Source organism: Suncus etruscus, chromosome 3 (assembly GCF_024139225.1).
Source record: "Suncus etruscus isolate mSunEtr1 chromosome 3, mSunEtr1.pri.cur, whole genome shotgun sequence".
NCBI lineage: Eukaryota > Metazoa > Chordata > Mammalia > Eulipotyphla > Soricidae > Suncus > Suncus etruscus.
In genome coordinates, this window is record NC_064850.1 from 155,286,694 (window position 1) to 155,301,095 (window position 14,402).

Genomic DNA, 14,402 nt, shown 5'->3' on the forward strand with positions numbered 1-14,402 from the left:
ATCCTCACCATTTGTAAATGATTTTGGTTTTGATGGTTAGAGGCAGTTCTGTAGAGTAGTGAAGGGAGAGGATGTTGACACAGTACTCAAACTCTTTAAATTGCATTGTATTTATTATTAAGAGCAATAATATTCATTTGTAGTGTAATTTTGATCAATAATATGATGCAATAATAGTCAATAATAATAATGATGTTGCAATAAAATGTTTTTGAGTTTTATCTCAATACTAGAATACAACATCTTTAAGATGTATAAGTATCTTAGGTACTTTATGTATTTATTTTATTTTATTTTTTGTTTTTGGTTTTGGTTTCGGGTCACACCTGGTGGGTACTCTTGGCTCTGCACTCAGAAATGGCTACTGACTTGTGGGACCATATGGGACTCCGAGGATCAAACCAAGGTCTGTCCTTGGTCAGCCTCGTGCAAGGCAAAAGCCCTACTGCTGTGCTATTGCTCTGACCCTTACTTTATTTATTTTTATTATTTATTTCTTTAGGCCTCACCAAACAATACTTTGGGTTTACTTGATCTTTGCTCAAGGATCATACCTGGTGTGGTTTAGTGAACTGATTGGGGTCTGGGGATTAAACCTGCTTCAGTCACTAGCAGGCTATATGCCTACTCTACTGTATTATCTCTCTGGCCCTTGATAGATACTTTTATAAAGCTACATACTAGGAAGTTCCTAAGAGCACACTATAAATATAAGCATGCCAATGTGAATGGTTTTATTTACACAAATTTCAAAAATTAGTATGCTAAGGTTAATGACTCCTTTTACAAAAATATTATTTTAGAAGTATAATATTACATAAATTTTACTTAATAGAGTTACATAACATCTTTACCATTCCTCTCTTTCCAGAAAGAATTGATTTGCTAAACCACAAACTAGCATGACAAAAATAACCTCTCCTTAATTAGAAGCTAAAATAACGTGACTTTAGGATCCTGGACTTCTGGTTGAAATCTCACAACTAAGAAGTTGCATTGTCAACAGATAAACATAGTCTAAATAGAAAGCCAAAGATTTTCTAGAAATAAAATACCTTATTATTGTCATTCCTTACCTGTACTAGGTAACTTCACTCTTTCAAGATCTATGTTGTCTTAAGCCAGATAAGTAAATACTATCTTTTAATAATTCCCAAAGAAGAACCAAAGAGATGGTACAGGGCAAAAGAAACTTGCCTTTTAAATAACCTACTTTGTTTTGATCTTAAACAAGCACCCCTTCCAATAATAATATTTCAAAAAGAAATTGTAATCAGAATATGAGAGGGTTTTAAGTTTAGCAGGAGTGTAAATGAGCCACTTTGAAGACCAATGGTCAAAGTGGTCTACATGGGACTACAGAAACTGAAGTTTCTGTTTTCAAAGGGATAAAAACCAGAAGGTTTATTTTATTATTTCTGCCAAAGCTGAAATTACACTAGTCTCAATAGACATTATGATAAGTCTCTCTATGGCTTACTGTCCTCCTGCAAGTTTAGATAAACTTTACTTGTTCTTCTGTCTGTTTCTATTTGGTTACTTGATATGTTGCTAGGATGCTTAGGCAATGAGAGCTATTATGAGCACACCCCGTGCTGTGAGTTCCAGACACTGTGTACTGAGATACAGAAAATGACTCTTCAGAAACATATCGATGCAGATAGATCTGGGCCTCTGAGATTGACCATCTGCCTTGGCAGAGCTAACAGTCCATCTGCATTCCTCAGCCCTGGGGTCTGCCATCCGTCACAGTGTATAGAAAGCCTGAGAAGAACTGTATGCACAAAGATTTTTCCTGAGCTCATCCCTGTGAAAAAACATAGTAAACCCAGTATGAGAAAGAATGGTTTTATGTTGCCTTGGAAATTCTCAAGTGCAGAATTTCTTCCCACTTAGAACCTCCTGACAAGCACATAATGAATGTGACAAGCAATGGTTCCTTTCAGTTCTCAACACTGGTCTGGGTGAATCAAATCTTAGAGTAAACCTTTTGATATTCAAATCTTCTTTTTGAGGTAATCACATGTTGGCAGAAAAGGTTTTTGGAAGACCTTTAGATGTTAAAGTCCAATTGGCAAAATAAATACCCAGTGACTGCAAGGTCTTAAATATCACTGCAAATTGGAAGTAGCTAGTTTTATTAATGCATATTTCAGCCATAGACTAAAGCATGGATGTATACTCTCCTTTGGGCAATATAAGTTTCTAACAAGTTAAGTGTGGAGTACCATTTGAAAATGAATTAATATCCTAGATGTCTTTGGAATGTTCATTATAGGAATGCATGATTGTATAAAACAGAAAAATTTCATCACCTGTTTATTCACTGCAGAGTTAACATTGAAAATGATTTTACGTGAAGAGGTATCATTGCTTTTCCTTTGGTTCTGTTCAGGGTCTATAACTTAGTTAAATAATAGAATATGCCAGACACTATAGTTTCTAGGCCTGGTTTTGGAGAATGGGAAAGCCTCTAATTTCTGAGTCTTCTACTTACATTGAGAAAAGCTAGTCACATGTAAGGAGACAGCCCACTATAAAACTATAAGGATGTTCAAAATAATCACACATGGAGAGCTAGGAGATCTACCTGAGGCCACTGTTGCCCAGTAGAGTCTCAAAATCTGTGTGAATAATGAAACTAATATGCCCATGGATCCTACAACTCTTGTCACCTCTGCACAACTCATGTATTTTAGAGATAACAAGCCTAGACAAATCATTTTCAGATTCCTTGGCCACAAAATTGTAAGCAAAATAAATGTTTTATATTATATTATTTATAAATAAATATTTTATTATATAATGCTTTATATAGTCAAGTTTTGTCATACTTTTTGACACACCAATGATAGAAAAACAACTTTTTGTTCATCATGAGGATATTTATTGATATACTTATGTGTGTATACCAATATGTACTGCTGCTTTTCCTTAAAGCAGGGCTCATGTGTATTTATTCTTCCTTATGACTATTTGCTCAACTGTTTCTTTAAATAGTTATATTTTCTGGCATTTTAGCATCTAAGAATTTTTATTTTCATGGGAAATTATAAAGTATGTTGTAGACTAATATGTATTCTAGTTTTATAAAATTATTATTATACCATCCAATGTCCACATTACCAAAGATAAAGTGAAGACTTGTCATTTAGCTAGAATGTTAGAATTTGTAAACCATCAACTGGTGTACCCATTTGATATAGTATATATATTTATCCAGGCTTTAATACAATATGATTTATCATTATAAAAATAAAATAGAGAATAAAGATAATATAAATTGAAATACTGGAAAAGATTCAGCAGCAATTTCTGACACATAATGAAAAAATATCTTATTTTCCCTGGGTAGATTTACTTTTAAGGCATAAATTAGTAGAATCTATATTTGTTGCAAGTCAGCCCCCAAACTAGGGTGGTACCTGATTCTCCTTCCACCATTGGGTGGTATCTGATTCTGGGGAATAAAAACAAGGGTCTGTGGAAGGTGAGGGGCTTTTTGCTGGAACTAAGGCTGAGACTTTGGACTTCAGTCTTGTCCACCGAATAAAGCTAATATTTCCACAAGCCTGACTGTCTGCGAGCTGTTTACCCCCGTTTCACCTCAGAACCGTTGGCTGGACAGGGTGGCAGACGCGTGCTCCGAGCTGGAGGGGAAAGACCTCATCCTCCATCCCTCCATCAGTCAACCTCTTCAGGGGCTGACTTGCAACATATACTGAATTAAGAGCTTTACTATTATTTAGGTTTTTTTTTTTTTTTTTTTTTTTTGTAAAAAGTCAACAGGGCAACATTTTATTATGAAAGGTAATGACATAACTTCAATCAGGATCTATGCTTGTGAAGTAAGAGTTTGTTCATTTTAAATAGCAATTTATTAGCTAGCAGACATATTTCCCTGTCCAGTTTTTTTATTTAGAGATAAAAATCACGTCATTGCTCTCTCCCATACTCCTGATCATCACGTAATTACGTGGTGGAAAAAGTGGTGGAAGCCAGAGTTGAGCTTCATTTTATTCTTTAAGAAGTTGGCATACATGACATACTGTCAGCTTTTTTTTAACAAGTATAAAGGGCCTAAACAATAATACTGTGGGCGGGCACTTGCCTTACATGCGGCCAAACAGAGTTGAATCATTGGCACCAAATATGATCCTCCTAGCCTCATCAGGAGTGATTCCTGAGCACAGATTCAGGAGTCAGCCCTGAGCACTGCCAGGTGTGGCCCCAAAACAAAACAAATAAACAAGTGTGAATGGGGAAATATGTGGGTACTCCTGTCTCCTCTTTTAACTTAACCATTATTTTCAAGTCTAGGAATTTGTTGGAATCTAGTTTAATCACAATGATTTTTATCTAATGTAGAAGATTTAACTGTTACTTTTTCCTGCTTGGTTGCTATGTGTATTGGAAAGAAGCAATTATCCATATAACTGTATATAATTATTTCTCTGTTCACAAAGATAGTAAAATTGACTGAATACATTTGTAAATACTGGAGTGCTAATATTCCAATTTTGGGATTAAAATGTATTTTTCACAGTATAAAAAAAAGAAGTTGGCATAAAGGATGGTATAACATATATAAATCAATCAACAAAATACACCATATCAACAAAAAGAAAAATAAAAACTATATGATCACATCAATAGATGCAGAGAAAGCGTGCTATAAGGCCCAACACCCATTCTTGATAAAAAAAAATCTCATCAAGATGGGACTGGAAGGAACTTCTCTCAATATAGTCAAGGACATCTATCACAAGCCAATGACAAAAATTATTCTCTTTTATAAAATTAATATCTTTAAACACCTTGATTACAAACATGATTGTGGTTGGGTTCCAGACATGTAAAGAACACCCCCCCCCAAACATTATTCTCAATGGAGATAAACTAAAAGTCTTTCTTCTCAAATCTTATTCAACATGATGCTGGTAGTTCTTCCCATAGCAATTAGGCAAGAAAAAGATATCAAGGGCATCCAGATAGGAAAGGAAGAAGTCAAGCTCTCACTATTTGCAGATAACATGATACTATATATGGAAAACCTGAAAGACTCTACAAAAAAACTGCTAGAAACAATAGATTCATTTAGCAAAGTGGCAGCCTACAAAATTAACACGCAAAAACAAAGGCCTTCTTATATACCAATAATGATAGAAATTGACATTAAAAATCAATTCCATTCACATTAGTGTCCCACAATCTCAAACATCTTGGAGTCTGCTGCAGACCGCTCAGCTGTCAGAGGGCAGCATTCGGGTCCTCCTCGGAAGACAGGTGGGCAAGGGATTGGCGTAACAAAAGACTCAAAGTCTTGGGTGCTCGAAAGTGGCTGAGAGCTTTGGCTTGAGCTTCTGCTACAGAGCAACTGCATTTATTTCTCTAGGTTATTTATAATCTAACAGCAGGATATTGGCAAAAAATCAAAATACATCAATTTACAGGTTCCTCATTCCAACATATATTCAACACATATTAGCAATTTTCTAGGCATGTTGACCTCATCAAGAATCAGATTTAATCTTACTATTTCTAAACAATGGCACTCTGGTGATTGTCTCTATATTAACTATATGACCTAAGACTAATGTTTAATGTGGTTAATATTTACTTGATTTTAGAAACCTGCTTAGCCTGAATTGTGAGCAGGATTTTTATTATATTTAATATGTAATATTCACCATTTTAAATCTATGTCTGTGGGTCCAGGTTTAGGTCTTCAATCATGTACTGCTTTGGTCCAAGCCTTCCACAGCCTTCTTTATTTGCCTTTTTAGTAAATTTTTTGTTCCTCTGTAAGATGAAATTAAAGAGGCATTGCACTTAATAGTATTTCTAAAAAGGGTAATTTATACTAAGACACTCTTTTTCCTTCATGCACCACTCCTCTGTTACCAGCCTCATCATACACTCCTGTATAAGGTGAGGGATCAGATGTAGTTAATCCTATGCTAAGTGGGCCACAGTCTAGTCCTATCTACAGGTGGTTCCCATCTTTTGCCCTGTATTAAGATATAATCATTGTGTGCCTTGCTTTTTCTTAGGAACATAAGAAGTCCTGTTTCCTTAACCTGATCTATTTCTACCTTATTATAGGGCCACTCATATGAATTTGTCACAATCCTACAAGTGTCTCTAGCTCTCAGGTTTTATGCTATGAGCTCTTCCTTAGATTCTTCTATCAGAAATAACTAATTCAAAGTTATGGCTAAATGATTTTTACTATTATTATTCTTAAAAATATTAGTAATAGCTGTTAAGCACAGAATATTATGATAGCTTTTAAGCACAGAGTATTAGTGATAGCTTGTAAAAAAATTCCTTGATTATCTGCTAAAGAATTTTTTTCTAAAAAATCATTCTAGAAAGTTTCTGTGTGATTCGTAAAATCAGTAACGTGTTCTCAAATAATTATGTTGTGAGTTTTCTATAGAAACTAATGTTCTCAGGTTACTATAGCATAGAGTAAGAAAAACAATCATTATTGTTTCCAGAAGCAGTACATGACATGGGGGATATTTTCTTTTGCTCTGGGACCACCTGCGACTGCCCCAGGAGACAACTTCTGTGAAGCTTTTGCCTCAGGTCCAAGAACATGGCTTTCACTATGTCACGGACTTCACTGGAGCTGCCATGGCAGGAGTCAACTTAACTAAAGATGTGAAGGACTTATACAAAGAAAACTACAAAAGCCTACTTCAATAAGTAAAAGAGGACACATGTAAATGAAGACACATATCCTGCTCATGGATTGGGAAGATTAATATAATTAAAATGGCAATGTTCCTCAAAAACATTTAATTTAATTTAATACAAATTTAATGCAATCCCTCTAAGAATAGCCAAGACATTCTTTAAAGAAGTGGATCAAACACCCCTGAAATTCATCTGGAACAGTAAATACCCATGAATAGCTAGAGCTACCCTTGGGAAAAGGAATATGGGAGGAATCACTTATCCCAACTTTAAACTGTATTACAAAGCAATAGTCATTAAAACAGCACAGAATTGGAATAAAGGCAGATCCTTAGATCAGTAGGATAGACTAGAGTATTTAGAAAATGATCCCCAGACATACTACCAACTAATCTTTAACAAAGGGCAATTATGCAAAATGGAGCAAGGAAAGTCTCTTCAACAAGTGGTGTTGGTGCAATTGGTCAGCCACTTGCAAAAAATGAACTCAGATCTCCATCTAACACCATGCACAAAGGTCAAATGCAAATGGATTAAAGACCTTGATATCAGACCCCAAACCATAAGGTATATATAATAAAACATATATAAAACACTCCAAAACAAACGAGTCTAAAAAATCTCCAAAGAGGAAACAGCACTCTCCAAACAAGTCAAGTAAAGATAAACAGATGGGACTATATTAAGCTGAGAAGCTTCTGCACCTCAAAAGAAAGAATGCCTAGGATACAAAAGCCACCCACAGAATGGGAGAAACTATTCACCCAATACCCATCAGATAAAGGGCTAATATCTAAGATATACAAGATACTGACAGAACTTAACAAGAAAAAGCATCTAATCCCATCAAAAAATTGGGGAGAAGAAATAAACAGACAATTTCTCAAAGAAGAAATAAAAATGTCCAAAAGGCACATGAAAAAATGTTCCACATCACTAATCATCCGAAAGATGCAAATCAAAACAATGAAGTACCATCTCACACCGCAAAGACTGGAACACATCACAAAGAACAAGAACAATTAGTGCAGGCAGGGATGTGTGGAGAAAGGAACTCTCATTCACTATTGGTGAGAATTCAGTCTAGTCCAGCCCTTATGGAAAACAATATGTAGATTCCTCAAAAATCTGAAATTGGGCTCCCATATGATCCAGCTATACCACTCCTAGAGTTATATCCTAGGAACACGAAATGTAATATAAAAATCCCTTCCTCATACCTATATTCATTACAGTGCTATTTATAATAGCCAGAATCTGGAAACAATAAAGATGCCTGTCAATAGATGAATGACTAAAGAAACTCTGGTACATATACACAATGAAATATTATGCAGCCATCAGGAGAGATGAAGTCATGAAATTTTCCTATACATAGATGTACATGAAATCTATTATGCAGAGTGACATTAGTCAGAGGGGGGAGAGAGACACATACAGAATAGTCTCACTCATCTATAGGTTTTAAGAAAAATAAAAGACGTTATTGAAATAAATTCCCAGATATGAGGGCCAGAAGAACTGGCTCACCATATGAAACTCACCACAAAGTGTGGTGAGTGCAGTTAGGTAAATAACTGCACTGAGAACTGTAATAACAATGCCAATGTGTGAGGGAAGTAGAAAGCATGTATCAAATAAAGGCTGGGGGTGGGGAAGGAGATGAGGGCATTGGTGATGGGAATGTTACACTGGTGAAGGGGTCTTCTTTTTATGACTGAAACCCAACTACAATCATGTTTGTAAAATTGGTATTTACATAAAGATGCTATTTATTAAAAATAATTAGTCACTGATCACAGGAATTAGTATTTCATAACCATTCCATATCACAGCTGTGAGTAAAATAGGTGACTTACTAAATACACGAGCTTTTCTCTATTATCCCCCTGTTTTCCCTTCAAGTAACCTTAGTTCATTATTAATGTGTATTGGTTTGTCTTTTTATTTTACTTGTCAATTCATTAAATTTTATATACTTATCTGAAATACTGGTGAAATCATCCAAAAAGAAGGTTGGCAGAGTTTTCATCCCCACAAGACCCAAGTTTTATGATTTTCATTTTATTGTATATTTACTTAATTTAAAAATTCTTATCATGACCATATTTTTCTTCACCGTGACCCATATCGAACATTTGGAGTTTACACATTCAGTGAAGTTTATTTTTTCATAGACTGAAGGAAGACTGTAAGGAAACTATGTTTAGATCAGCAGCTATTGATTCCTTTCTCTCAGGCATTGCAGTGTACTTTGCATACTTGTAAAAACTATCCTCTGTAAACAAAGTGGACTACCTGATTTTGGTAGAAGAATTGTTAATTATCTAGCAGTATTTTATGCTTCAGACATGAGGCTTACCAAAGTTGGATACTTTAGAGAAAGTAAAAAAAAAAAAAAGACAATGTTGAATTTCTATTACATGGTAGGTGGGATGGAGTGTGAGGCATTTTATGTGTACTGAAATTCTCTAAAGCAAAAAGAAATTCACAGTCAGTAAAGGAAATAGGTGGAATCAGGGAGGGGGGTGGATTTTGGAGTGGCTCAACTGATATGGCCTCCAGCAGGGCTGAAAGTGGGTCTTTACCTAATAATAGAGATAGAGTGGGAGACACTCCGGGAGGGAAGGAAAATAAATATCATTTGAGCATCTAAAGTAATAAGCTTTTTTCTGGCCAAACCTTTTATCAGTGTTTGGTGTGAAATGCTGATTTCAGAAAAAGCAAGCTAGGCACTGATCTGGTACAGGTGGTAACTCTTTTTCATAGAGTGTACTCAGAAAGATAGAAAATAGAATAGTCCTTGGCAATAGGGATGGGTGAACTCCACATGGGAGTAGGTATATTGAGAAGAAATTACTCAACTCTCTTCTTTATTTTCTACTGAAAGCTGAGCATTTTTCTAAATGAAACTCTATAATTTCTAGGAGAAGCAAGAAACAATCTAAGTTTATTTACTCTGATTGGCAGAATTGAGACACACGGTGATCTAGGCACCCTTGGGGCTAGACCAATTTCAATTTTCTTTTGGGTACTACAGTTGAAGCATTGACCAATCATTGTATTACATGCCCTTTTTTTGTTTTTTCTTTTTTTTATTAATTTTTTAATTTTAATTATGATAAAAAAGATGCAAAGAAAGAGGAGAAGGTAAAGTTACAGTGGAAGGATAATCACCCATAAACAGAATTCTCAGTAGTCCTATTGCTGATATCTTAACTTTTAACTTTCAGCCAAAGAACATTAAGAAAAGTAAAACAGAACCTATGTACAATTGCTTTGTCCCTCAAGTCCCCAGATTGTACTACATAATATTTCTTAGCAGCACACAAAGTAATCTAAAGGCATAACATTTATGTAACTCCTTCAACATTGAAGGCAAAGTACTTTTTTACATTTCCATGTACATGCATATTAGTTTAAGTTAACCTCAAAAGTTTAAGTGGTTTGTTTCTCTTAAGGATTAGAGTCAAAGGAGCACAGTAAAAACGGTGTTAGAGTGGCAATTATTGTTTGCATAGGCCCAGCAAAATATGAGGGACATGGAATGGAAAAGCGTTGGCCTAAATACAAGGAGACCCTACCCCTGAAGTGTCCTGGCATAAGACCAACTCTTGGCTCCAGGCAAACTAGTTTGTCCAATCTAGGTCATTGTCTAGTGCCAATACACTTGTATTTTTCACACAGTCTCTGTTGTTGGTATCATGTTCTGTATTAAAGATCCTGGAATCTGCATATCCTATATTGCAGTCAGGATGGTTCAGAGCGTCCTCTCATTTCACCTCACAATTAAAGGGCGATGCAGAGAACCCTGTCCTGTAAGCAGGTCATTGTTGTTGTCAAGTCTTCTTAGTGTTAAGGGAACTCTCTTTTGAGCAGGTCTATGTCAGAGCCGTGGTAGTGTCTTCCTGGTAGAGGATTTCTTTCAGGTGTTGTTATAAAAAACCTTGGATGTTTCGTAAATACCTTCCCTGGTTTAGGGGTGAATGGAGGATGCCCATTCTTCTGAGGCCTGTGCCAGGTCTTTATATCAATGTTCAGGGTGTAAGGCCCCATTGCACTACGAGATTTGTGTGTTCCAATCTCTAATAGATAAGAACTTATTTGTATGTATAGTATTTTCCCATTTTAATGTGCCTATGCAAACAAGGAACAATGCCACGTGGCTTTGTCGGCTCATATGGGGTCCATAAGAACAAGTCCGAAAATCCCCATGACATGGTTCAATCATAAGCATTAAACTGAGGGACTCTTCCACCAAAATTCCTTATTGAACAGCTCACAAAGAGAAGACAAGATAAACAGTGAATAGAAACGTCACAGTAAAAAAATATTTAGAAAGAGTTATAGCTGTTAAAGAAAATACACAAGGGCAGAATCTGTTGGAGAAGAAGGTCGGTCTTGGTGCATAACAAATTAAAGAACTGAGGGTAAAGAGGGTTAATTAAGGGGAAGATAACGAATCTGGATTGGGATATGAGGGAATAGAAGGGGCTCTGTGTGGAGGAGGGGAAATATATCAGAGGGGTTATATACATTGTATAGATGAACTATTTATGGTCAGGCTTGGCAGTCAGAGAGGACCACTGTATAGGAAGTCACGTCTACATATACACTGATTTTAAAGATCTATTTGAATATTATCCTCCAAATCTAGAGAATTCCATTTTTTTCCTAAAACAGTTGAGAATTAAGAATATTTTTGGGTGTTGTTAAAAAGTATATATGTTGCGCGGGCGCATTTGCTTTTAAAAATGAATAATAGTAAGAAGAGAAATCCTGAATGGGATCCAGTCTGGGGTGGGGGTATCTCAATGGTCAGCCCAGGGGGCCTATGGCTAGCTTTCCTGCCCAGAGCCCCCAACATACCAGCTGAAGAGACACAGAAGAACAGGCTTGTGGAGTTTTCTGGGTGCAGCCCTGCCTCTGTAGTTTGTGGATGCATAGGGAGGAATTTCTCTCCCTCCCCACTCCCCAGGGCCTGATTAACCAGGCATGGCCCTGAAGACCCGCCTGGCATGGGGGGGGGGGAATCTCAGTCTCCTGGACTAAGTGGTCAGCCTAGGGGGCCTATGGCTAGCTGTCCTGCCCAGAGCCCCCAACATACCAGCTGAAGACACAGAAGAACTGGCATTACATGCCCTTTTTTAATTGTCATTTACTGCTTCAGACAAACTATGTGAGAGTATTCTCTTGAATTTAGTAAATATACTTTCTTGCTAAGGACAAGGAAAATAATACAGAAGCTGGAGCACAGGCTAGGCCTAGATTTCTTTCCTGGCAATGCTTTGTCCCTAAGCACCAGCATCAGGCACTGTGGCCCCAAACTGTCAATAACTCTGAGGTGGGTTGAGTATTCTGGTCACCACAGGGCCTAAGAAGCATTGCATCCTTGGGCTTTCATCTTGAACCATGGGGCTCGATAATCAAGAATCCAACTGGGGTCTCAAAGGTTAACTGAGAACCTCTTGGAAGCATAGCCATCCCCGAATTATTTTTCTTGATAATAAAATAAACATATGAAAGAAAAGATCTCCTTTGTTATAAGTTTGGGTAATATGTATAGAACACACAGATGAAACAATGGTGAAGTTTAAATCAAGGGAACTAAGCCAGGATTATGTCAATGAAGCACTTGCTTGATGCTATGGAACCACCTACATACAAGATTTTGTATTACAGGTTATCTCTTTAGTTTAGTGTTGAATGTATACTTGAAGTCACCTTGTATTCTGCACTGCAAATCAATATTGTTCTCTGCTAAAAAAAATTCTTAAATTTCTTTTGTTTAACTTTTTTTTAAAATTATGAGAACAAAGATGCAAAGAAAGAGGACAAGGTAAAGTTACAGTGGAAGGACAATCAGCCATAACATAATTCTCAGAAGTCCCCTTGCTGATATCTTAACTTTGAACTTTCAGCCAAAGAACATTAAGATAAATAAAACAGAATCCATGTACAATTACTTTGTCCCTCAAGTCCCCAGATTGTAACACATTATAATATTTCTTAACAGCACACAAGGCAATCTAAAGCCATAAAACTTACATAACTCCTTAAACATTAGAAGCATAGCATTTTTACATTTCCATGTACATGCATATTAGCTTAAGTTAACCTCAAATTTTAAGTGTTTTTTTTTAAGGATTAGAGTCAAAGGAGCACAGTAAAAACGGTGTTAGAGTGGCAATTGTTGTTTGCATAGGCCCACCAAAATATGAGGGGAATGGAATGAAATAACCTTGGCCTAAATACAAAGAGACCCGACCCCTGAAGTTTCCTGGCATAAGACCAATTCTAGGCTCCAGGCAAGCTAGATCGTCCAATCCAAGACATTGTCTGTAGTGCCAACACACTTTTATTTTTCACACAGTCTCTGTTGTTGGTATCATATTTCTGTAGTAAATATCCTGGAATCTGCATATCCTACATTGAAGTCAGGATGTGGAGCGTCCTCTCGTTTCACCTCACCACTAAAGGGCAATGCAGAGAGCCCTGTCCTGTAAGCAGGTCGTTGTTGTTGTTAATTCTTCTCAGTGTTAAGGGAAGTCTCTTTTGAGCAGGTCAATGTCTGAGCAGTGGTAGAGTCTTCCCTGGTAGAGGATTGCTTCCAGGTGATGTTATAGACAAACCTGAATGTTTTGTAGATGGCTTCCCAGGTTCAGGGGTGAATGGAAAATGCCCTTTCTTCTCAGGCCTGTGCCAGGTCATTATTTCAATGTTCAGGGTGTAAGGTCCCTTTGCACTACAAGATTTGTGTATTCCAATCTCTATTAGATAGGATCTTATTTGTATGTATAGTTTTTCCCCATTTTAATGTGCTTATGCAAAAAAGGAGCAATGCCACGTGGCGTTATTGGCGCATATGGGGGCCATAAGAACAAGTCCAACAATCCCCATGACATGGTTCAATCTAAGCATTAAACTGGGGACTCTTTCACCAAATTCCTTGTTGAACAGCTCATAGAGAGAAGATAAAAAGTGGTTAGAACCGTCACTGTATAAGAGAATATTTAGTAAGACTTATAGCTGTCAGAGAAAAAACACAAAATATTCGAAAGAAATATGTGTCCATTTTATGTCTTTTGAAACAGTTTGGTTTGTCACACACAATGCACAGCTTTGATCTGTGATTAGGATTGTGCAGTACTGAAGTTAAAAAAAGTAATGTGAGTTAGTGATGTTTGGGGTGGGTGAGAAAATTAAGGAGTAAAAATGAGCTTTGTAGGGAGTGTGGGAAAGGGCAGAATATAAAATGGACATTCTGGATACGCAAAACATAACATAAAGATAAGGAATACTCTTAATACATGCAGTGTGCATGGGGCCACTAGCCCCCGCGCAGTTTTTTATATGCAGAGTGGTCAGAAATTGCCAGTGACAAACAGCGCAACCGAGCAAATCTCAGTACACCCAGATTAAGACCCACCATTTCTGGCCTCCTGGGCTGCCACCCCAGAAGGCCTGGAGGCCGTGGGCAGAAGAGGGGAAGGCTGGGGGCCTATGAAGGCTCCCAGCGCACCTAAGTTAGGGAGAAGGCCTTCCATATGGGGTCTCCCCAAACCCCATGCGGCTAGAGCTAGCCTCCAGCTCAAGAGAGTTCTAATTATTCAAATGATCTATGCTAAATAAACCAGGGACAAAAAGCTGAGAAAATGCACATTGTTTATCAAACAGTCCTAGGAATTATGGCTGGA

The 14,402-nt window shown here is 36.9% G+C and overlaps 1 protein-coding gene and 1 pseudogene across 1 annotated transcript in view; both read right to left on the reverse strand.

The window, feature by feature from the left end:
• The window catches only part of CHST9 (carbohydrate sulfotransferase 9), a 322,915-nt gene that overhangs the window by 195,143 nt on the left and 113,370 nt on the right, over positions 1-14,402 (reverse strand). The window lies entirely within an intron of this gene.
• LOC126003909 (39S ribosomal protein L13, mitochondrial-like) overlaps positions 5,251-14,402 on the reverse strand; it is a 117,747-nt pseudogene continuing 108,595 nt past the window's right edge.